Consider the following 23,258-nt stretch of genomic DNA (forward strand, 5'->3'; position numbering starts at 1 on the left):
AGTTCCCATCTTTCTTTTTGTTCTCCTCATACGATGGGCGGTAGTCATCCCAGCCAAGCACAACGTTTGCATCCGGATCCGTTTCCTCCAAGTAACGCCCTTCGTACGTGTAGATCGTCTCTTCAATATCTGCCAAATCTTTCTGCAAATAGTAACAGCAACAAAAAAACATTGTGATCTGAGAAGTCACGCCGCTCTAGTAAAGCAACGATATAAAAGCAGGACTAACAGAACTCTTGCCTATACGTTCTCCAAAAGATCACCCCCTCCATATCCCCCATACAAGTTAGGTGGCGATTCATAGCCTGTATTTTAAATGTACCGAAAATACGTGCGTTACAGCCCCCTATAGTAGAGCGGTCCCGCGTACCATAAGCTTTAGTGCCGTTTCGAAAGCGAGAAATAAAAAAAAAAAGCATCGCAATTATTTCCCCCGTATTTTCCTCTAGAAGAAAGAGAAAGTGAAGGAAGCCGCGATTTTTTTTTTTTTAAACGTATGAAAGGGATACATACGGCCACTTCAGCTTTGCGCTCTAATAGTGCGGCGAGTGCAGCTCTTGCATCATTTCCCGTGCGGTTAGTGGACGATGTGGGTTTTGATTCCCTCGATGGAACCTGCAAATGTTGAAGAAAATACTCCCGTTGCCATACATGGATCGTGGTAACCCGCGTTGCACACAAATTGGCGCCATTTTGGAAGTGGATAAAAATAAAAGGCACTGCCGTTATTTCCTCCTCCGTTCCACTTTTGACCAAACGATGAGGAAAAGGATGAAACAGCGGAATCATTTGCGAAGCAGAAGAGGGTTACGTACGGCTGCTCGAGCTTGGTGCTGATTTTCGGCGAGTTTAGCGGTCGCACGACGAACGCTCCCTCCTCCGGACTCCATGTTTGATGTGTCTGTGAAGGCCGGCGGCGTGAAGGCAGTGAAGGCGAGACGCGAGACGCAGTTGGATTTATCTGCACCCTGAAAAAAGCAGGTTATTTTAGTTAAGCTTCATTATTTTTTTTGCACATTTTACATCTTAGTTATGTCTAACATATTTCTTTTCCTTTTATTTTTGTCGTCCCAATTAAGTTTACTCCTCCCCCTCCTTCTCCATACATTTCTGCATCTACAAAGTGTTTCGGTTTCGTTCCTGGTAACTAAGCGTTTGGCACCTTCGTAGCTAAGCGTTTCTGGTGCTCAGCGACCGCAACATCGCGATGTTACAGGTTTTCGGGAGGAAAATAATTATAAACAAATAAAAACCTCTTCGTTAAATGTCAGGATGACACGCCTGACACGAACAGTTCTCACGTGCACTTTTAGTTTTCATTAACCATAACATTTTTTTCTCGAGAACCAATTAAACGTATCACAGTCGTGGTTGCCCCGTGCTCCTGCATATATGCAACGATGCGTAAATGGTTTAGCGCCTCGTATTCTTGCAATGTCGAGATCCGATGTTGCTGCCAGAGTGCCACTATCGAAAAACGTCCCAGAGCCTGATAAATGGCTGATGGTGGTTAAACGCGTTTATTAAAGTAAATGTTCAGAGAGCACCAAGCTGTGCGTTTGCGCTGTTTGCACTGATGAAAGAAAGGCTTGTTGATAGAAAGCGGGGAAAGAGGCAGCGAAACATATCATGGTAGTATCTGTGTATGTGTGAGGGAGGGGGAGGGAGGTTCAAAGGAAGCGAAAGGAAGTGTTCCCGGCATCTCGAGCACCGTGCAAGTAGTCATATGTTAAAGGGCCATCTGTGCTGGGATAAGGGGGGGTATTATACCCTTTGTGTCTTCGTCAGGGGACTTGTTCTTCCTTGGTAAAATGTGTGTGTACGGCTTAGGATGAGCTTTGGAGTTGCCCAATAGTTCTTGTAGCGTGGAGAGTTTTTGTGGGGTCAAATCTCTCGGAATGCGCACGGTTGCAGTCGTATGCATGGAGTCCGGGTTCCGGTGTCGTTAGGGGGTCGGTTAGCTTCTTAATTCGTTACCCTCCATACCGGCATGACTAGTTACTAAATAGGGTTTGAACGTTCTTTTTATATTTTCACGGAGCGTGCATGCCATCGGTGGAATCCGATTGTGCGAGATGCGTGTGCATGCCTGTTCGGGGTTAGTGTATGCACGCTAAAGGCACTAAAGGGATTAGTGGCGCGCGAGTGTTTTTGGGTGGCTTGTCCAATTGCGTACATTTCCGCTTCACTTCTTTGTGTGCAAGGACCCGTTGTGTGCCCGTTGCTTCAGTAGCTTCGTTTTCAAAGGTGGCCGGCCCATGCCCATTTCTTATGCTTACGGTCGTCTGTGAAGATGCGTCTTCAGCTTGGTGTGCGACGTATTAAATGCAGAGCATTTCTTAGCCTCGCCTGTTCCTGCGTCGGACGGTGTCAAAACAGTTTCGCGTCCGCAGCAGGTGCGCCTCTCCTTCCCTCCTCTCTCTCAACAGCAGCTGGCGCGCGCATGCGTCGTAGTCAGCCCGTTCGCTCCGTCGCGGTCTCGGCCTAACAGGTGCGTGATAGCAGCGCGGTGGGTCGTGGAAGGGCGCGCGCTGCTTGCGCATGCGCGCTCTCCCCCCCGTACTGCTCTCCCTCTACTGCGCGCGCTGCAAATATAGCGGCTAGCGGTCGCTCGTGTTTCAGTCACTGCGTTGCTCCTTCCTTCCTTGGTTGACGCTCGTGCCCACGTTTACTCGTGTCTGCTACTCCAGCATCACAAAAGAAGCGATGGAAGCAACACTGCCTTCAATCAGTACTGAGGCCCCAATGCTCTGCATTTACTCGTGTTCCCCTCGCGGGAAGGAGCGGGAATTTTTTTCTTCGATAGGGCTGCTACTCTGAGCTTTCTTCTTTTGACATCCTCTTCGTTGTTCATTTGTCTTTAGATGGGTGCTATGGTGATTCGGTCGCAGTCGTTCTGGTTGATGAGGTAGCTACCTCTGGTGAATAGTTGGGGCGATTAAGAGAAGTCGTAGGAGGTCTTGTCCGGGAATCGTGCTTCGTAGCCTAGCATGCTTATCGAGTTTGTGTGCTTTCTAAGATTCCCATTGATTTTGTTAGAAGCGCGTTGAGTTTTTCGTGGTTCCGGTTGCTTAGAGTACAATAAGGTATGGTATATCTGATCTGTGATAATCAGCACGTCGTGAAGTATAGGAGATCGGTCTTTATGTCTGCTGGTGATTATTTTCCAAGGTGTAGGAGCTGCTCCCCTTGTGTTATTATTTAATTACCGCCGTTTCTGCCTTCCTGCTGGTGCGTATGTGAAGCACGAAGATTTTGGCTCCCTGACTGTTGATATTGGCTGTTTGATGTCTATATGTATCGGAGCCAGTGGCGGTCCCAAGGGAAAGAGGGGGGGGGGGAATGGGCGATTCCCCCCCCCTTCCCCCGAAAAAAAAGAGGTCCTCAGCTTTTTTTTTTGTTTTGTTTTTTTAGGCATTCTACTTGCGCGAGGTTAAATCCCACTGTTGTGAACGTGTTCCAAAATGTGCTGCGACCGTCAGAAATGCGGGCTCGAGCCAGCAGTTGCACCGCCTAAGGGGCGCCAAAAACCACTGTGTCGCTAAGTTATTTGTGCGCAAGCGGGTTACACAGCATACGCGCACACGCCTGGATGGTTATCACCTCCTCCGCAGAATTGGCGCAAGGAGGGGAGCGGTTCTTTATTCTCCCCCCCCCCCCCCCCAACCCCGCAACACCCCCCCCCCCCTCCCCCCTTCAAAACCAATCTCTGGGACCGCTACTGATCGGAGCTGGATGCCACCTTAGGTTATGTACTGTGGGGAAGCTAGATTTTTAGCGCTGCACTTGAGCTGGATTTCCGCCACTGCTGTTCGAAGTGCTTCATTCAGTGTATCTTAAATCTATCCTGGCGACACCTGTTTACTCCATATAGTGATGCCTGCATATAGAAGGTACTGAAGTCCTGGTATGTCTTTTAGAGCTCTGGGGATATTCAGCGGGGCCAGGGTGAATAGTGTTGGTGGGATCATTCCTTAATGAGAGAAACCGTTCTGCGGGTGTTGAATTTCTTGTAATTGAATGCAACGGTATATGCACAGAGGTTTGTTGAAAAAAAAATCACAGCGGGAAGCCCGCTTGCCATGGCCCAATGCCTCGTTCAAGAACTGAGAAGCGGGGTGGGAAGGAATAGGTGGGCAGATCAATGTGGTAGGCGAAACCAACTAAAAGAAGTCCTTAATGCCTCCTTCATGGATGAAGTCCAGGAAAGCACCAAGCACGTACCTTGTGCGAGGTGGAACTCCGAGGACCCAGGTTTCCTAGTCTGCCGGTCGCAGTGGTCCGTGTTTCCTCAGGCAGTGTTCTCTTTGAACACGGATCGCTGAACAGTCCCACTGGAGGTTTCCCGCACTGCACATGTAGTGCCCCGGTACCGCATTCAGACAGTTTAGAGGGCTGTGCGGGTGGCCCCACCCGAAATAATAATGTGCTGCACTAGGTGTAAGGGCTGTGCCCGTTCTTATGCGCCTTAGCTTCACTGCCGCCCAACGGCTGAACCCGGGGGACGGAGTCGTCCGGCACTGTGTTTAGTAGCACGGTCCGCTCGGCTTTCGCCAACGCGATGCCGTACGTGCTCTGCATGCGTCGATGGGGGCTTCCGCGTCTAAACCAGTGGAACGTACAAAGTCTAGCTCGGGGTGAAGACAAAGTTGCTTCCGAACGATTCTGAGGGCCTTCTTGCTGCATTGAATCTCTTCATTTCTAGGGTCTCATCCATCTGGTAATTTAGGCCGATTTTTTGGCTGTCGGCTGTGAGTTTCTTGATTTTGCGGAAGCTCGTAGCTTTGCTCGTAGCTAACACGACGGGGGCAGAGCTCGTAGCTAACACGACGGGGACAAAGAGGCGCTGCTTTCAGCGAAACAGGCACTGAAAGCAGCACCTGTTTCGTCCTTTCTTTGCCCTTGTCGTGTTAGCTCTGTCCGAAGTATGCAACCATACCAACGATAGCTCGACTTTGTTTACTGTTATCGTAGGACGCCTAGTACTCCAATGGCGTTTGTTGAATCTGTATAAATTCCTATTTCTGCAGGAGTACTGAACGTGCTTGGTGTGGTCCTGCCTATTTAGCCAAGGAGAGCGGGATGGCGAGCAGCAGCAGCACTTAAGGCGAAAGCCTTAAGTTTCCCATTACCCGCCGCGGTGGCTCAGTGGCTAAAGCGTTGTACTGCTGAGCACGAGGTCGCGGGTTCGATTCCCAGCCGCGGCGGTCGCTTTTCTGGTGGAGGCAAAAAGAACAAACGCCCGTGTGTGTGCGAGACTTCGGCCCACGTTAAGATCCCCAGGTGGTCAAAATTAATCCCGAACCCTCCACTAAGGCGCGCCTCATCGACTGCGTTGCGTCGGCGCGTTAAACCCTACATTCAATCAAATCAATTAAGTTTCCCATTCCACGAAAAAGCGCCGTTGTTGTTTTGCTGCAGTTGTCCGATCACGAAAATGACCGCCGCAATAAAAACTAAATAAATAAACAACGCATGCGTGATCCGATGGGATGTTAACCGGTGTGCACAGTAGCCGCCCGGTGCTCTGCCAATTGTGATATCTTTTTTTATAACATGGAAAACTACCCATCAAAGATATAAGATCCCCGGATATCTAACATAGCAGCAGATTCACTAAAATGCGTTAAAAAACAACACTAGGTTCACATGTACATATTTATCAAAGTCAGGCAGACACACAAACACGCTTGGAGGAGATGCAACCAATCCGGCGGTCGTGGTTGAGCGCCATAGTCACTATGCACTAGCGCACATTGTTCGCGGAAAATTGACTTCATTCCCCGAGGCTGAACATTCCAATGAACACAAAAAGATAGTACGTTGCTTAATCGTCCCGTGTTATCTCCGCACGTTACCAGCGTATAAAAAAAGTTGTCATTATTGTTGTTCCTTTGTTCGAGGCATGCATGGGCACTTGCATCGGCCAGGTATCGAGCGCTTTGAGGTGCAATGAGCCGGCGTAACAGAATTCACAAAACTATGAACCGAAACCGTAAAAGTTGTAGAATAGTGCGCGCCGCGTGACGCCTGAACACGATGGCATGTGTGTAGAACAGGTGCCCACCAGCCGCGCAGATCCCCGATTCTAGGGAAGCTGTGGCGTGGGCCAGTTTAGACGAAGAAACGAAATCACGACAGCAAAGAAAGAGACGCATACACAGTGTAGCTGAAAGGAAGCCGGTCGAAGTTTTTCGAGCCAAAGACGAAGAAACGAAAGTAACAAAACAGATGCAAATACGATGCGGTAGTAAACAGGTTGTTAATAAGTACCGCCAGGGTTTCGCCTTGAAAGCACGTAAGCGGTCTTCGGGATGATGCCATGCTCTACCCAACTTTCCGATTGTTTTGTTAATATTTTTTTGATGTGAAATGGCAAAGTGACTGGACAATGTGAGAGCATACATCGGAGCCCTGTATCGTTGGTGCATAGACTGCGGCACAAAACTATATTGGTAGTCATTATCTGATGACAGACAGAGGTAGTGCTACTTAGGAAAAACAGCGCCAAAAACGATACGATATAGGAAGTAAAGGCAAACACTGCGCTGAACTGCCAACTGAGATTTATTTACACACTAGAATCAAAAACAAAGAAGACAAGGAAATCCATAACCTAAACACACAAAAAAGGAAGTTGATTGTGAAAGTATCCACGTGTAATGCGTCGATCATGATCCTCCCTGTCGTACAACTCGATAGAGGGTGGGCTCACGCACATTTCCCATTGTGTGGATGACGCATGCCTCGTGTGGCTCCCTCATGCGCTGCTCACGATACCGCTTCAAGATGACGGTGCCATCAAATACTGGCGGGCAGGGCTGGAAGCGTTGGAACTTTGCACAGTGTGCAGCTAAATTACCGCCAGTGCCTGTCCGTAAAGTGTCTGCGTGCTCCCTGAGCCGATCGTTAATGCAGCGGCCAGTTTGCCCCACATAGCTTTTGCCACACGAGAGCTCAATCTTATATACCACACCTTCTATACACTCCCTAAAGCGATTCGCATGTTTTTTGCTGCACTTTTTGCTGTTTACAGGCCCCGCATTCACCCGACCGCGCATACCGCTAAGTTTCCTAGGAGCCGAAAAACAACACGCACGCCCGCGCGACCACCCGTCTTACTTAATCCGATGGGACACGCTGGTATCACCGGAATTCTTGGGGCCCCTTCTTCCCTTGTGCTTGGTGTGCGTTGCTTGTGGGTTTGCGATATCAAGGTCTCCGCTAGCGCGCCGAGCAGCTCGCGCGGAAAACCTGCATCGGTCAGCCTTGCAATCTGGCCCTCAAAGCTGACCTGCACACCATGAGGGCATAACCTCTCTAATGCATTTCGCATTGCCGCAAGCGCAATGCCACGCTTCACTGACTTCGAATATGGGCTGATGTGTACGGCAGCAGGCTCTTCTTTAAACGAGACGCATATTTCCAGCAAACGTGATCATGGCGAACGTACAACACTAGATCAAGAAACCTAAGGCTGTTTTCCGACGGGAACTCATTCGTTAAGGTGAAGTCGCGAAGGGTGTTCTCGAAGGTGGTGACTATTTTATGTGACAGCACTCGTGACTGGCCTGGTTTGGGAACAAATAAGATTAAATAAAAAGTCATCCACGTATCGACATACGCGTACAAAGTTATTTCTATCCAGGCTGTTCAAGACGGCGCGGTCATACCGAGCTAGCAGGAGGTCACTTAATACGGGTGCCAGGCAAGACCAATACACGCACCAGACTTTTGAACGGAGCGTTCACCGGAAAGCTCCACCAAAGAGGAGCGCAGGTAAAAATGAAGCAGCTCCATAAAGCCACTGGTGCAGGTCCTGCAAGCGTTCTGGAAGCGGACGGCCCCAAACTCGTCGATGGCTTCTTGGACCAAATCGAGTATTTTATCCTGCTGGAGCGAGTAGTACAAGTCCTTAATGTCCACCGATAGCGCTGTCACTTCGGCCGGACACAACTGCTCGAGAAAACGGGAAACTTCCATGGGGCTCCTAACAAGAAACGGGTCTTACACAGACAACGCCGATAGATGCTTCTGAAGGAAGGTTCCCACCAACCGTTGCCAAGTGCCTCTTTCGGAGATAATCGCGCGTAAAGGGCACCCCTCCTTATGAGTCTTCGCAGAGAAGAAAATGCTGAGGCAGAGTTCCTTCGTCTTCTCGACAGATTCCGCTAAGCGTGTCAGGCCCACTGCTTCACATAGGCTAAGGGCATCCCTCTTCAATCCGGCTGGCTTGACGCTGACTCGGCAGAAATTGCCCTCTGGAAGCTTGTATACCCTTTGCTCGTAGTTGCCGGAGCCAAAGACGGCGAAGCCACCTTCCTTGTCCAAAAGCACCAGCATATTCGCTCGTTTCTCTCCCTTCGTGCCCCGTGGGAGAGGCTTGGGAAAGGCAGCACGCAGACACTTTACGGACAGGCACTGGCAGCAATTTAGCTGCACACTGTGCAAAGTTCCAACGCTTCCAGCCCTGCCCGCCAGTATTTGATGGCGCCGTCATCTTGAAGCAGTATCGTGAGAAGCGCATGAGGGAGCTACACGAGGCATTCGTTATCCACACAATGGGAGATAGGTGCGTGAGAACACCCTCTATCGAGTTGTACGACAGGGAGATAAAATACCTAGGATCATGATCGACGCATTACACGTGGATACTTTCACAATCAATTTCCTTTTTAGTGTGTTTCTGTTATAGATTTCCCTGTCTTCTTTGTTCTTGATTCTAGTATATATTCGTTGTTATAAATAAATCTCAGGTGGCAGTTCAGCGCAGTGTTTGTCTTTACTTCCTATCGTATCGTTTTTGGCGCTGTTTTTCCTAAGTAGCATCATGCACCAACTAGCCCGTCTCAGTTCACTTGTTCAGAGTTAGTGGTTTCGTCCATTTCCAACAGACCCCAAACCCCTTCCCGGGGTGCTCGCGGTATGCGGGGGGGTGCCTACGTATGCCAGTGGCTGCTCGGTTTACACGATCCACCCGATATAATACATTGCAACTGCATCGAGCCTGTATCTGCTCGAAAAGGCATCGGCATAGAATTAGCTCGTATAAGACATGCAGTTAGCGCAATACATTTAATTTGTACGTTTTAGCTACATGCATGTATGCTGATTTAATTCGTATTTTTCAGATTTTATAGCTTTTCAGCAATTAATATGGTAATAATGACGATAACACGATTTTTGCTGCTAAAAAAATGGCCCCGACGCCGTTGCAACCACATCTTCCTTCCTAAAGATGGCTTTCGCTCAGTAAGGCGGTACTTGCAGTGAAGCAACCTCTGCGGTCCTGACTTCACTTTTTTGAACTCCAGAAAGCTTGATTAACCTTTCATAACAGCCCATTCAAAAACGCAAGAAGGTACCGCTAATACCGATATCGCGCGACAGTAAGTAAAGTCAACACTGCGCGGGAACCAAATACGCTTCTTTATGATCGCAGTTAGGTGCCCCTCTGGCATTGACTAAATGCGAGTTTAAACTTTCTACAGTCACTATTATATTTTTTAGAGCATCTGAAGCCCTGTCGTGTTTGTGCGGCGCTCTATGAACATGGAGCGGAGAAGCTTAAAAGCAAGCTTGTGCCTTGGGAAATTTTGCGTAAAGCTCGTAGCATTTCCGTCAAGAATCGTTCGCTGAAGCAAGGTTTCCACGAAACAACATTCAATTCCTACCCGCAATAGCTCAGGCCGTGCGACGGTCGGCGAAGACAATTCTCCAAGACCCGGACGTCCTTGTGAAAGGGTGGTGGGTGGCAGGGCACTCCGGCCGTAGCTCGTACTCTGCGCAAGTATGGTTGTCTGTCCGCTGCAGGCGCGTCTCAAATAAGGGACGCGAGCCCTGTAAATGCCCAACCAGCGCGCACCGCTATGCGCAGTGCCGATGACTGGCTTGACAGTAGCGGGAGATTAAGAGATTCGGGGAACAATCTTTGCAAACGCATGAACACAAATGCACGCGGCCACACACGCACAATGTGGAAGGTGGAACGCAGGTCCTGTTCCCACAAGCGTCACGAATGTGCTTGTAACTTCTCACAAACAGTTACGAAGACCCCTTGACCAGATTGACGAGGTTACAAAGCTGGAGTGTTCGTGTCCCATTGGCTACGAGTTAGAATGCGTCAGGGGCTGGAAACAGGAGGGTAAATTTCAACCTGCGTGGCTTGACAAAAATGCCCTCTGCGCCGCGCGAGGGTTCATTTTGCTGTGCTTGCGTAATCTTTTCGCCGATAACTACGCTGTTGGGCTTGTTCGTGCAGTTTGCGCACTTAGGGTTGATATATAAGGGAGACTATTACATCGTGGTTTTTTGTCCTACGCATCTAGCATTAAAAAACCTTATCAACGACATCATGAGAGTGGTCCGAAAGGTGCTTGTAAACCACCGAGTGGGCGTATGCAACCTTAGCAACCTCCCTCCCCCCCCCCCCCCTTCGGAGAAGAAAAAAAAAGGCTACGCGCCTGTCATTCAGCGCTCGAACCAGCTCAAAAGAAATCGCTCACACCCTCAGCATTTCCCCTTGTGCGGTGCGCAGCGCACGAGAGGGTTTTCTTCTCTCCCTTCCAGCGCCCGCGCGCATTCCGCCGTTGGCCGGGCGCGTGCGTCAGGCGGGCGGCTCCCTGCCACGTGACTGGCGTGACCGGGATGGCTGGAGCGGCTGCGCGAACGGAGGGAAAGGGGCTTCTTGACACGCCCCCCTTGCTCCACTTGCCCGGCCTGGCCAGTTGCTCGTGCCGGCTAACGAGCGACGTGTCTGTCCAATAAGCGCCAGCGCGGGCGATTTGTGTGTTTCGATGCCACTGGCTGTGTGCTGATGGCCACGTGCGTTCGTGCATGTGGCTGTACTCTTGCTGCCACGTACGGGTGCAGACCCTTTCGCAGGGTTTCCCCGTTTCCCCAGGTATTGAATTTTACGGGGTGTCCAAGTTTCTAGGAGGGGGGGAGGGGTGCGTATAGACCAGCCAGAAGCGGTAGTCATTCATTTCTAATTATATTCTTAATTAATTGCACAAAAAATGAGAAAAAATTACGACAAATTAAAAAATCCAAAATTTACGGAAGCTCGCCACAAATTAAGGGGGTGCCTCCACAAGGGGGGAGGGCACACGCCCTCCCCCCCCCCCTCCTCTAAGGGGGTGTGAAGTGAAATCACTGCCTGTTTGTCACATGGCCTTCGTCATGGGCCGATTTGTATCAGGCCCTTTGGTCACACAGGATTATTCATCATAAGCCACTTCGCCACATAGGGAAGTTTGTCACAAAGGTGCAAAAACGTATTTCATTTTTTTTGCGGAATTTGTAATATAGCTTCAATTAGTGTGCAGCGAACTGGCGTTCCTCATATTTGGTTACACATTTGCTCATATTACAACTCCTGCGTGAAATATTTTTCATTAGTAGGTGCTACTGCAGTCTTTTTAGTTGATATTAACACCTCTCATAAATGATAGTGGAGTGGCTCATGCTTACACATGGAAAAAAATGCTTTTAGTCAAAACTGCAATTTTAGCCTTGCATCCATTTTTTTCTCTGAAAGCTCAATACAGCATCGATTCTTTAACCTCAATGCCAGTGTAGACATATAAGTCGTGCAAATGCATACCATCGGCTGTCTTGGTGGTTATTCACTCCATGTCAAAAGGAAGTTTAAAGGGGCACTGACACAAAAATTTTGCATCTTGTTTTTTTTTTTTTTTGATGCGATAAGTAGCTAGTGACCTACTTATAACCTGTAGAAACCTCATTTGCTTCAGCGTGCGACGGTTGTTTAATTAGAGGCATTTTAAATGCGGCCAGTCGCAGTTTCGGTTTCAGCGAGTGCCGCGAAACGATGGATTTTGTGGATTTTGTGTGAACAAAGCTGACCACGTGACCGTCGGAGGGATATCACAGAGCAGAGCCGCCGTAGCACTGTCGAATCCGCATCGACGGCAGTTTCTGCGAATGCCCCCACGTACTGATCTCGTGAGGCGCTTAATTAAAAAGCGACCGTGGATGTGACGCAGGCGCTGCGAGTGCAAATGCTGCCGCGGCTAAAGAACGACGCGCGACGCTCGAGGCGGTGGGTGGCAAGACGCGCGCTGGGAGCAGCCGGCCGGTCTGCCTACAGGTCCGCCTACAGATGTGTTCGGCTTAGCACTGTGGCGGATATTCGAGTGCCGCTCTCGTAAGCGGTGCAGATGACAATTTTAAATGCAGAGCATTTCTTAGGCTCGCCTCTTCCTGCGTCGGACGGTGTCAACAGCTCCGCGTCCGCAGCAGGTGCGCCTCTCCTCCTTCCCTCCTCTCTCTCAAAAGCAGCTGGCGCGCGCATGCGTCGTAGTCAGCCCGTTCGCTCCGTCGCGGTCTCGGCGTAACAGGTGCGTGATAGCAGCGCGGTGGAGCGTGGAAGGGCGCGCTCTCCCCCCCCCCCCCCCCCCCCCCCCGTACTGCTCTCCCTCTACTGCGCGCGCTGCAAATATAAAGCGTCTAGCGGTCGCTCGTGCTTCAGTCACTGCGTTGCTCCTTCCTTCCTTGGTTGACGCTCGCCCCCACGTTTACTCGTGTCTGCTACTCCAGCATCACGGAAGAAGCGATGGAAGCAACACTGCCTTCAACCAGTACTGAGGCCCCAATGCTCTGCATTTACTCGTGTTCCCCTCGCGGGAAGGCGCGGGATTTTTTTATAATGCAACCCGCCATCGCATCATTAACTCCTTTCTCATGTAAGCCATCATGGTCGGGACTTGGGGACAATTTCCTGCAGCGGTAACAAGCTATCACTCGAGCTACCTGCGCCGGCCTGGGCCACTTCGCGGCCGTGGCCACCGCCTGCACAGCGACCGTGCGGCTAGCTCAGTGGGCTTTTCGTTCCTCCGGCGCGTTTTCGCATCCAATGGTAATAAATAGTAATAGAAACAGAGTGCCTGGAATCGTTGTAGAACTTTGGTCGCGGCCGGCTGCCCCATGAGCTGACGAAATCACGGCGCCTCCGCCGCCAACGATCGGGTCGTTCGTTCTCGAGAGCAGAAGCTTCGCCCTCCGGCCCTCCGATTGGAGCGGCGAGCAGGGCGAGCCGGCGAAAAACGCCGGCAGTGCGGAAGCGGCAAACACAAACTCGTGACGTGTTTGGATGTTGTTTATTTACACGATATCCTCGGGATGTCGATTGCGCGTGGTCCTCTGCTGGCAGCTCGGTTGCGTTTTGCACACTTTAAAATTGATTTTAAATATGTTCTAGGCTGTATTCACCGCTGATATTTTGCAGATGATGTATATGTGTTCCCACCAATCTATCTCCGAAGTTATCTCGCCTTCAAAATTTTGTGTCAGTGTCCCTTTAAGGTCATACACAAAAATTGCCTTTCTTAATACCACGACACCTGCCCGGCCAAAGCAAACTTATTCTTTCATATGAAAAAAGGGAGAGAAATGTAAAGCTCTAATCACGTGACCCTTGCCTCTTGATTGGCAGTATGTATCACTCAGTACGGGAAAAAGAAAAAAAAACAATTTTGGGTTAATCACCTTACCCTCCTTGTTTCTGATTTACATTCAGTGTTCAGCCATTTCACTTTTAAAAAATAATAAAATCACAAAGAACAAAGCCCCTAAAAGTTGTAATTCCCCCCCTGATTGAATTCCCATTCTGTCTAAATAGAACATCCAACAACAAAAAACTTAGCGAAATACATACTAACGCACCATAAAGTAATGCTGGGAATTTTTAACAAAGCATTATTCGTTTGCTTCACATTCACTGCCTTTATAGGGTTGATTTTACACTATGCACTAGCATAGCCAGGAACCGACACTGGTCGCCGTTGGAAGTCACTTTTTAGGCATTGGGGCCTCAGAGGCACATATCCCCACATGCCTTGGTTATCCAGATGGAACAGCCTTTGAATGGCACAAAACATCGGTCCGGCTGCATGAAGCTTGAGGTATGAACCATATAGTAGGTAATTCACCAGGGTTTCACATATTAGTACCAAATTATCTGTTCTCATTGTTAAAAGAAAACTGCTCACATCATGTGCTGGTAGGCATACTGACAGAAGGTTCCTTCCTTCCTGATGCCAAAGTGTGATGTTGCATACTGTGACAGAGCCTATAAGCTTTACTAATGAGAGTGTTATACATCTGATTCGGGCCAATTCGGCCCGCCTAATGCACGGGCTTTCCATGTGGCAACTGAACATTCATGGACCGTTGCAGTTGCGTGACTTCAAAGTTACCTGGTGGCTCCAAATGTAGTTATGTACTACGTTTATGTAGGAGGGATGACCTATTGGGATAGGTGGGAAAAGGGGAGGAGGGCAGCTTATCACACACATGGTCATCCTACCAGTTTGTGGTCAGAGCGTTGTTAAGGCAGAAATTGCTCCGTTAATTTTGGCTACAGAGCCAGGCACTCCTGCATTGTCAACAAGCACGCGGGGCTACATGAGGGTCAAGTTAGGCAGCTAGTACATGCCTTAGCTCTAAGTAAACTTCTTTATACAATTCCATATCTTTCTCTGACTTGCCACCAAAGACATCAGATTAAGGTTGCACTTCATACACTGTATATACGTCCACTCAGCGCCTATACTCTACGGGGCTGTTCTTGCCCCTGGGAGATCTTATACAACAACATAAAGACCGGCAAATGGCGCGTCTTTCTAGCACAAAACAAGGACACTGGATCCTTCACCAAGTTGCTCTCAAGCCTAAGAGACAGGTGCTGATGTACGGCTATGCGAGTAAAATCATTTTCTGAGGTCAATATTTCATGTGTACAGTTGTGTAGGTGCAGCTTTAAAATGAAATAGAAAAAATTGGCCGTGTATCTGCTCCTTTATAGTTGCAAATGTCGACAAAAGACGACAGCCTTCCGTCGACATTTGCCAAGTAAATGCCTCCCTTTGCTTTCCCACTCAGCTCTCATGCTGTTCCTCTCCCGTCGCGCTCTTCCCAAGGTAAACACGCTGGAGGTTTGCTCAAGTCAATTTAAATTTACTGCACTCCACTGCACTACACTCTAATCCTTGTAACCCATAATGTAACTTCTAAACGGAAGTAACCTATAAAATAAAGGTTACAATGGATACATTTTGATGTTTTCTTTATCCCAGTCCATTTTAAGGGTTACAAGCGTGAAGTTAAAAGCGGTTTATAGGTTACATTAATGATTTATAGGTTACATCAACAAAATCCGAAATGTAACCTTTACGTTGTAACCTATAAAATGCCCTGTAACCTATAAGAGATGCTCGTCGCGCCTTCTCTCCAGGCGGCCGTTGATTTCTCCGTTGCATGACGGGATATAGAGAAATGGCGGCGCCCGCAGGTCCGGTGGCCGCGTTTTCGCGCCACTCGAGCCTTTTTACCGCTGTGATACCCCTACGATGAAGCGAGGATTGCTGTTACAAGACTTATATGTCGGCGTGAGTCGCGGAGGCTGCGGCGAGCCCATTTGTGACTGGCAGCGCTACACGGCCCGTTCTTCTACGACCAGCATCAAGTTCGCATGTCGGACCAATGCCCCGGTGCCAGTGAAAGCGAACTCGGTGAGTATATTCCCGTAACGGTTTCCGTGTTTTCATTGTATGTATCTTTTCGCTGGGGGCTTTTCAATTTGAAATTGCAGCATTCGAGAGGGATTTTATTTACCCGACTGGTTGCTTCGCTGGACGTTTTCTGTTGCCCGCCGCGGCAATTGAATGAAATCGCGGGCTTGCGTTCGTCGCGTCAGACTAGAGCGGACGATTGGGAAAGCCCGTACATTATAACAGATAACGGCGCTCGTGACCTGCTTTCTGCTCTGCGCGCCTTCGTCACGTGTTGAGCGTTTTGTTTACGCTGTTGGCTGCATCGGGCGCACTTGACGAGTTATTGGCCCATGTAATAGTCAGGTAGCTCTGCTTGAATATTTGAAGTTTTTCCCAATGAAGTCTTATATTATCGCGCTTTTCTCTGGGTATTATCATTTTGTTTCAGCCGTCGGGAAATATTCATTTTTCTGGGTGCATATATTCGGAATGGTGTCTAGTTTATTTGTCTTGTAGTAATATATCCGGATAAACACAAGGTGTGTGCTGCAGAAAAGTAGCCCACTAAATGCTGCCCGAAATTTCTAGACTCACTTTTGTCCAGCACAGGCCTCTTTTTTTGTGAAAGTTTGCCCTACCGCACAATAAAAGTTTTCATATGTACAACACTCTTCATTTTTGTCATTCTTTTCCTTGAGTGGGTAAATTTGGTGTTAGTCATTTTGAGGTAGCGGGGCATTTTCACCATGTTAAGTGGGTTTATTATTCTCATTCGCACGAATCAGTCGTTTATTTGTTCGCGTGGTATTGCCGGGCAAATGGTTGTCTCGCGTGATACTAGTGTAGTGCAGTAAAGCGACTTTACAGAATGGTGGTATGTATGAGCCAGCATGCAGGCTGTTTGATTGTTGTTGTTTTTTGATGATACAGAAATTGTGACGAATTAAACAGAGACAAGTGCAGATGTAAAAACGGGTGCTGCACCCTCATCGGCTCGTGGCTGTTCGAAAAGTGTGGTTGCATCTGGCTACCTATGCTATGACTTATGAGCACTACTCTTTTTCTTGCAGGCAGTGTTCTTTGAGCTGACAACCAGGACTCCCGGCGCAAGAAGTCTGATTTCCGTGGAAACAACGGTATGAAAATGCAATAACTAAAACACATTCATTCAAATATTCTTTGTAAAGATGGCACCCAGGCCTGCACAGACAAAAGTATGAATCACTTGTAAAAATGCGAGGCCTTACTTCAAGTGTGCTATATTTCGTATCTTATTTTGCCTCATGTTTTGTGACTCTTTCTATCAGTTCGTTACTACATGAACGTTATGAATTCATATAACGATTTCCTCAGCATGGAGCTTTGTAGTTTTTCAGCAACTCTACATATACTATAAGATGCGTGGTTTTGCAGAGCCAACAAGAAGAACTGTTTTTCGAAAAGAGCTCTTTAAGAAAGCTTCAGTTGTTAGTGAGGGCTTGTGCTGTGTTCTTTTCTTCTTCTTGTCAAGTTTGAGGTGTTCTTTCATTGTGAATGTATACGAACTGCCCACTTCTAAAGCATATTACATTATAACCCAAATAACCCTTTGAGTCATTACAGGTACAGACCTCCCGGGAATGCCACTTGAAGATCGGTGCAAGTTCTAGATGTATCCTCTCCCACAACACATTTGAACGAAGAAAAAATGTAAGTTGCCGATTCTTTTTTACGAATAGCCGAGTAATTAAAACCACCAGTAGAAGAACACTTTACTGAAATGAAAAACGTTTCGGCTTCCACGTGGGATCCTCGTTCAAAATGAAACTGCCAGTACAAGGGGGGGAGGGAGATGTTTAAGTACAGCCAAAAATGTGACGCAGACGGCGTCAGCATCGTGAAAGGACGTTTCCTGGGTTTAGTGCGACGTTCGCCCTGTTGCGTGTACTAGTGATTCCACATGAATTCGCGGAAATGTTTTTGCTTTCTCGTTTGCAAATGTATGTCAGTTTATCTCGTAGCCCAAAGTTTCTGCCTGTTCTGGGTGAGCATGCAGAAACATTTCGCGAGATAAACAGGAACACGGCGCGATTAAAATTCGGGAAGGTTGGCCGGTATGACTATAGTGGCTTCGCGTTGTTCTGAACAATGCGGCCAAATTACTCTGTGTAACGAGAACTGAAATGATGTGAAATTATTTGAAAGGCCGTAAATCACTCCTTCTCTGGTGTGGCCTTTCATTTCATTCTCTGGTCTGCGTCTTCATTTTCGTGCAATATATTTTTCGTACTTCACATGCCCTGTGTTTTGGTGTGAGGGGCTTATGGTTGCACTGGATTTTGTTCTTTTTCTGAAATTTTCTGTAGATGGCTCTTCAAGGTGGGGAAATTCAAGTGACGGCCCCTCACATATATACCTCCATCTGCGGCAGCAGGGAACAAGTTATTCAGATGACCTCGGGAATTCTTCAGCGTGCCCTGATTTTGTGTCTGCTTGTGTACTACGTAAATTGCGAAACTTATCTCTGAATTTTTCCAAGCGCCTTTTTTCATGCAGGAAACTATAGATCCCATTTAAAGTTTGTCCAAAAGACAGATTGCAATCGGCCTAGAAACTTGTTAGTGCTGCATAAAAAACGATAACTTGGCGTGGGAATCACAACTCAGGTGGAACTGTAAAGAGGAACTTAAGAGGGAAGTGTAAAGATGGATTCGTAAAGACAAGTGAATTCCAAGTGTAATATTAGACTCTGAGTGAAACAGAGAATGTTAAACACTGCTTTGTATGAAACAGTGAATTTGTAATAAATGTTCTTTCTACTTTCCCACATTCTGCGTTTTTTCTGTGGGGAACCATGACAATAATGCTGTACTGGGAAAGTGGACCTCTGAGAACCATCTTATAAATGTAGCTCAAACTCGAATTCGTCTGAAATGGTTCAATTGCAGTACCAAACAATTCGAAATACTTTGCATACGTCCGTGCAAATATTGAGGTAAAGAATCTGTATATTTGGCCATGTTTGTGAAGCTCTTCACGCAACATTTATTAAACAGGTTTAATAAGGATATATGAATAAACCGACTTTTACCTGAAAGTTTAAAGCAATATAGGAAACACCAGTTCGCCCAGGAATCCGCACTCGTCTATTACTCATTAAGGAACGATAATTACATTGGGGTGGTTCGCAGCTTTGCTTTTTAATAAATAGCCCACACGTGTTTCATAATAATAAATGTGAATGTTCAAAACTACTGATGCCAAACTTCTGGAAATGAGCTCCTGTTAAATGCGCAAATATGTGTGCATGTACTGCAATTCTCTTTTGATAATCATGTCCTGAATTGTCGGACAAGAATTTTTGGCTTAAGGCTATGTTATCATAACTTTGGCGTCCCTTTGAAGTATGCTATCAAGTGCATGTTTCCACTAACGCTTGGTTTCACTAAAGCCTAATGTTGTTTAACTAAAACTAAAATTCATGCCCACTATTTACCAGAAGACCTATCATGCATGTTTGATACTGGTTTCTTAAACGACACAAAGCTGATGCAAACATCAAATTTAGGTATGCCAGTTTATAAGACTTAAGCGTTGCCAAAACTCACAAAGATTTTGGGGTGACAACCTGGGTAACGATTATCGAACAGGTAATGCAATGCATATATATTAAGAGAACATTTTCAAGCTTTTTAGCACCGCAATTTTAGGAATTATAAAAGTAACTTCTCTTTTAGCCCCAGCCGTGTGGCCGGCAGTTTATTCAAGGGACGAATAAAAGACACCCGACGCAAACGTTTAGACTGCGCAATGGACAGCATGGTCGCACATATCGTCTTCCACTAACGCGATATTTGTTTACCACGCGGGAAAGGCGCCTTCGGGGCGTCCCCACAGCTGCGCCGGCGAAAGCGCGCCTGGCGCGCAACATGACACCTTCCAGGTGTGTGGCCTTGGACGGCGGTAGATGTAACTTATATATAGGTATACATGCTGAAAGCGGCAAAGTAGCCCATAACTGAGTAACCCTTACGTGTATACGTATATAAGGGTTACGAAGATATAGGTTACATTTGTACCTTATAAATTATAGGTTACAAAAATTCGAAAATGTATACCTCTATTAAGGGTTACCCAGCTTAGAGTGTAGGCCGGGTGCCTTGATGCACCGCTGCCGTACGGCGGAGACGCGCGTGAATCGAAGTGCCCTACTTCAATGTTTATAAAACCACGTTGCCCTTCTCCATGTGCGTTCCAAGCAGAACGCAGAACCTATCTAGTGGAACCTTTCGTAACTGTTGCCGTTTTATTTCTTAAAATGCTACCAGGAGCTATAGTGGTGCAGGCGACAGCAGGCGACGGAGTGAATGCTTTTTTCTGCAAAAATCAAGCATCCATGAATTTTTTTATAAAGGAACACTGCAAATATCCCTTATGTATTGATTTTATGCCTCACATTTGTGTAATATTTTGTTCTTGTGCAACATTGTTGACAAGTATAAATATTGCACCAGACTTAGACGTTTAGATATGGCTGTGGGTATATAAACCTACTGTGCAACTTGTTTCACTTTGGCCGGGTGGCTGAATCGAGTTACAGACAGACAGACAGACAGACAGACAGACAGACAGACAGACAGACAGACAGACAGACAGACACATGCAGGCAGACCAAAATTTTCACGTTTAAGTAGCCCTGGAAAGACTATCGTCGTTACAAAAATAACAGCGTGTATAGGTGTAGTGTCCATATACCAATACTGGTCAGGGGCAGATAACCCTCCAAACTTTCGCGTCACAATAATTTTGTTTTTGCACCTGTGCATGCTGTGGCACCTACGACCAACACACAGGGATGAACACACAACCATGCACATTCAGTGACAGACGATGGACAAGAAAAAGTGCCCCCTACAAAGGCACCCTGTATATACCTTTTAACCACTGTAACTGCAGAAAACCCAGACCGAGAAAACACCCACATACCATGCAAAATCACCAAGCAACCCTTTTACCCCATACAACAATGACCAGACAATTCTTACACTAGACCTCCATGGCCTGAAATGTTAATGAAAACACTTGCGTTAACACTGATAAGAACAGCCCCACGCTGCACAACAGCTAAAACCAATGTTAATGTGTTAGGGACATCATTTCACAGAAAAGCTGACATGGGTGGTTTTCGGACGCAAAAATACAGATTGGTCGATAGTCTCATGACGAATGCAAGCCACGCCGTGTTGTTCTGTATAAACCCCACTGGCGAATGCGTGACAACCTGCGTCGAGGAGGGAGAAGGAGCGCAAACCCGCCGCGGTGCCATTGAGTTTGCGATGCCACATGGTGGAACGACATTAAAGCGAAGCACTGCTGGTTATTCACACCTCCAGCATTTCCCAGGCAAACCATGAGCAGAGGGGCCAAAGGGGGCTCTGTATGAATGGGCCACGTACCTCCGCTTCATCTCTGCTTTCTGCCAGTTTGGCGAACTCCGCTTTTATGTCCTCCCAGCTGATCAACCTGGGCGCGGTGTTCGTTGCTCCAGCACCCGGAATCTGCGTGCAGTGGAATGTTAACGAAAACCCGCACATTACAACGCACTGATAGGTCAGCCACACGTTGCACAAGGCCTAGTGCCACTTTTAAAATGAGGGTAAAGAAAGGGCACGACGATTATTTACCCCACCACTCTGCATGGGCATGGTGAGGTAAAGGATTGAGCAGTGAAATTTCCTGTTAAGGATGAAGTTGCTACGTACGGGCACGTCCACTGGGGAATCCACAGGCTCTGCATGTCCAGCTGTACCATCATGGATGCTGTTGTCATTGCTTGCTGTTTCACCCCCTTGGAACCTGCATGCAGTTGAATGTTAACGAAAGCGCATCCTTATGGTGCACAAGAGGAGGAGGAGGAAAACGTTTATTCAGAAAAATGGAGAGGGGAGGGGGAGAGAAAGAGTTAGGAGCGGTGGGTGGCCATCCTATTCCGGTAGGCCGCGCAGGGTCGCCGCCGCCTTCGCCCGAGAGATCAGGGCTTCCTGGTCCTCGAGCTGGCAACTGCGCAACGCGCTCTCCCATCGCTCTACAGATAGTGCCATTTTTGATGACAGTGATGATGTTCTATGGTGCAAGGGAATCATGGCCGAGTATCAAATACATTATGCCGGATGTGAAGTTCAAAGCATTGAAACATACAGGTGTAGAGACACACAAAAAAGTAAATAAAAATTAAGAACACTGAAATCGGTCAATTAATGCTCTAAGTACTTGCATGCAAAGTCAGCACACCTCAGCGCAGAATTCTAGTCGACGCAAGAATGGTGAGGCTCCCTGTTGAAGACCAGAATCACAGGCCACAATAAAGAAATAAGAATAAGTGAATTTACATTAAGCTGAATTCTTTGCTAAGAATGTCATTGGCGTCCGAAGCTGCTCGTCTTCCTTTTCTGATTTCTTTTGATCAAGCCATGGCTTCATCCTTAATCTGCTTTCTTCTTTGCCTAGGTTATTTCTCTATATCTAATTCTGCATCAGAGCACACAGTGCTGCCCTCACATGTGAAGAAGAGGCTGTGTTAATGCAGAATAAGAGATTTGGCCCAAAAATTCAATCTGAAAATGGTAATCTAAAACTTTTTTAAAAATTAACATTGGCTCATCTGCTAAATAGTGTGCTGCTGTTGTGGAATGTAAATGTGCACTGTTTTTTTCTAAAGTGTTGCCTTATTTTTGTATCATAAATTGGTCATTCAGTTAAAGGCCAACTGGCAACTGCGCCTAAAATTTTGACCTCTTGAAAACCACATTTCTGTATAGTCTGCCAAAAAGAACGCGAGTACAAAATATGACAGCTGAAATATGCACGTGCACGGCGAAAAACAACCAGCAAAAATTAGCGATTTTCGAAACCGAAATTGAGAACAGCGCAGCCATTACGTCCAGGCTGAAGGGACGTGGAAGATGGTGAGCGAGAGGCTGGCCGGCCTGAGCCAACCTGCGTGCAACGGCTTTACACGCGTGACAGCCCTTGTAGAAGTGTGTTGTTACGATTCAGCACGCCGTTACCCTGTGTGCACGTGCTGCGTGTAGTGTGGTGAAGCACTGTGCTTTGCGGAAAGCCTGCCTTCCTCGAACATGTTGAGACAGGCACTCACCGCGCTGGCCGCGCCAGCAATGACTCATGCCAGGGTAGTTGCAAAATACAAAACAAACTGTTTAGTATGTAGAGACTTGAACTTGCCAGCGGACGACGCTCGCTAAGATCTCCTCTCCCCCCTCTCTCAGATCTCCTCTCCCCCCAACTCTGGAAAGAGCGTTTGTAGGTGTCTGTATAGTGTCGGGTCGAGTGCAAAAGCACTAGGGGAGCTGTTTGACCTTTAGTGCTTTGGGGGATCTATATGTGGTTCCTCGGAGCACATAATGCATTCGATTGACAGCATCGGATCCCGTTGTCGCTGTGTTCGAGCCATGCCGTAAGCTCGCCCAGAAGGGTGATGTTCCTGTACTGTCGCTGATCATCTCTCACTATGCAGTAAACCAGTTAAGTTTTGCTTTTGGCTTTTTGTCGTCAACACCAAGGCAACAACTTCTGCTGGCAGCTCGTCCATCACGCTACCAGTGCATTGACGGAGGCGACAGCCCGGTTCGGGGACGCCTTCCCCAATGTAACAGCACCCAGCGGCACTCGACCAGCTCACCTGGCCAAGGACCAGAGAACCAAGCACCCAGCCAGCCAGCATGTCACTTCCGCTTCATGGCTGTT

The sequence above is a fragment of the Haemaphysalis longicornis genome, unplaced genomic scaffold, assembly GCF_048455015.1.
Source record: "Haemaphysalis longicornis isolate Haplotype H1 unplaced genomic scaffold, Haemaphysalis longicornis Haplotype H1 scaffold_1, whole genome shotgun sequence".
Classification (NCBI taxonomy): domain Eukaryota; kingdom Metazoa; phylum Arthropoda; class Arachnida; order Ixodida; family Ixodidae; genus Haemaphysalis; species Haemaphysalis longicornis.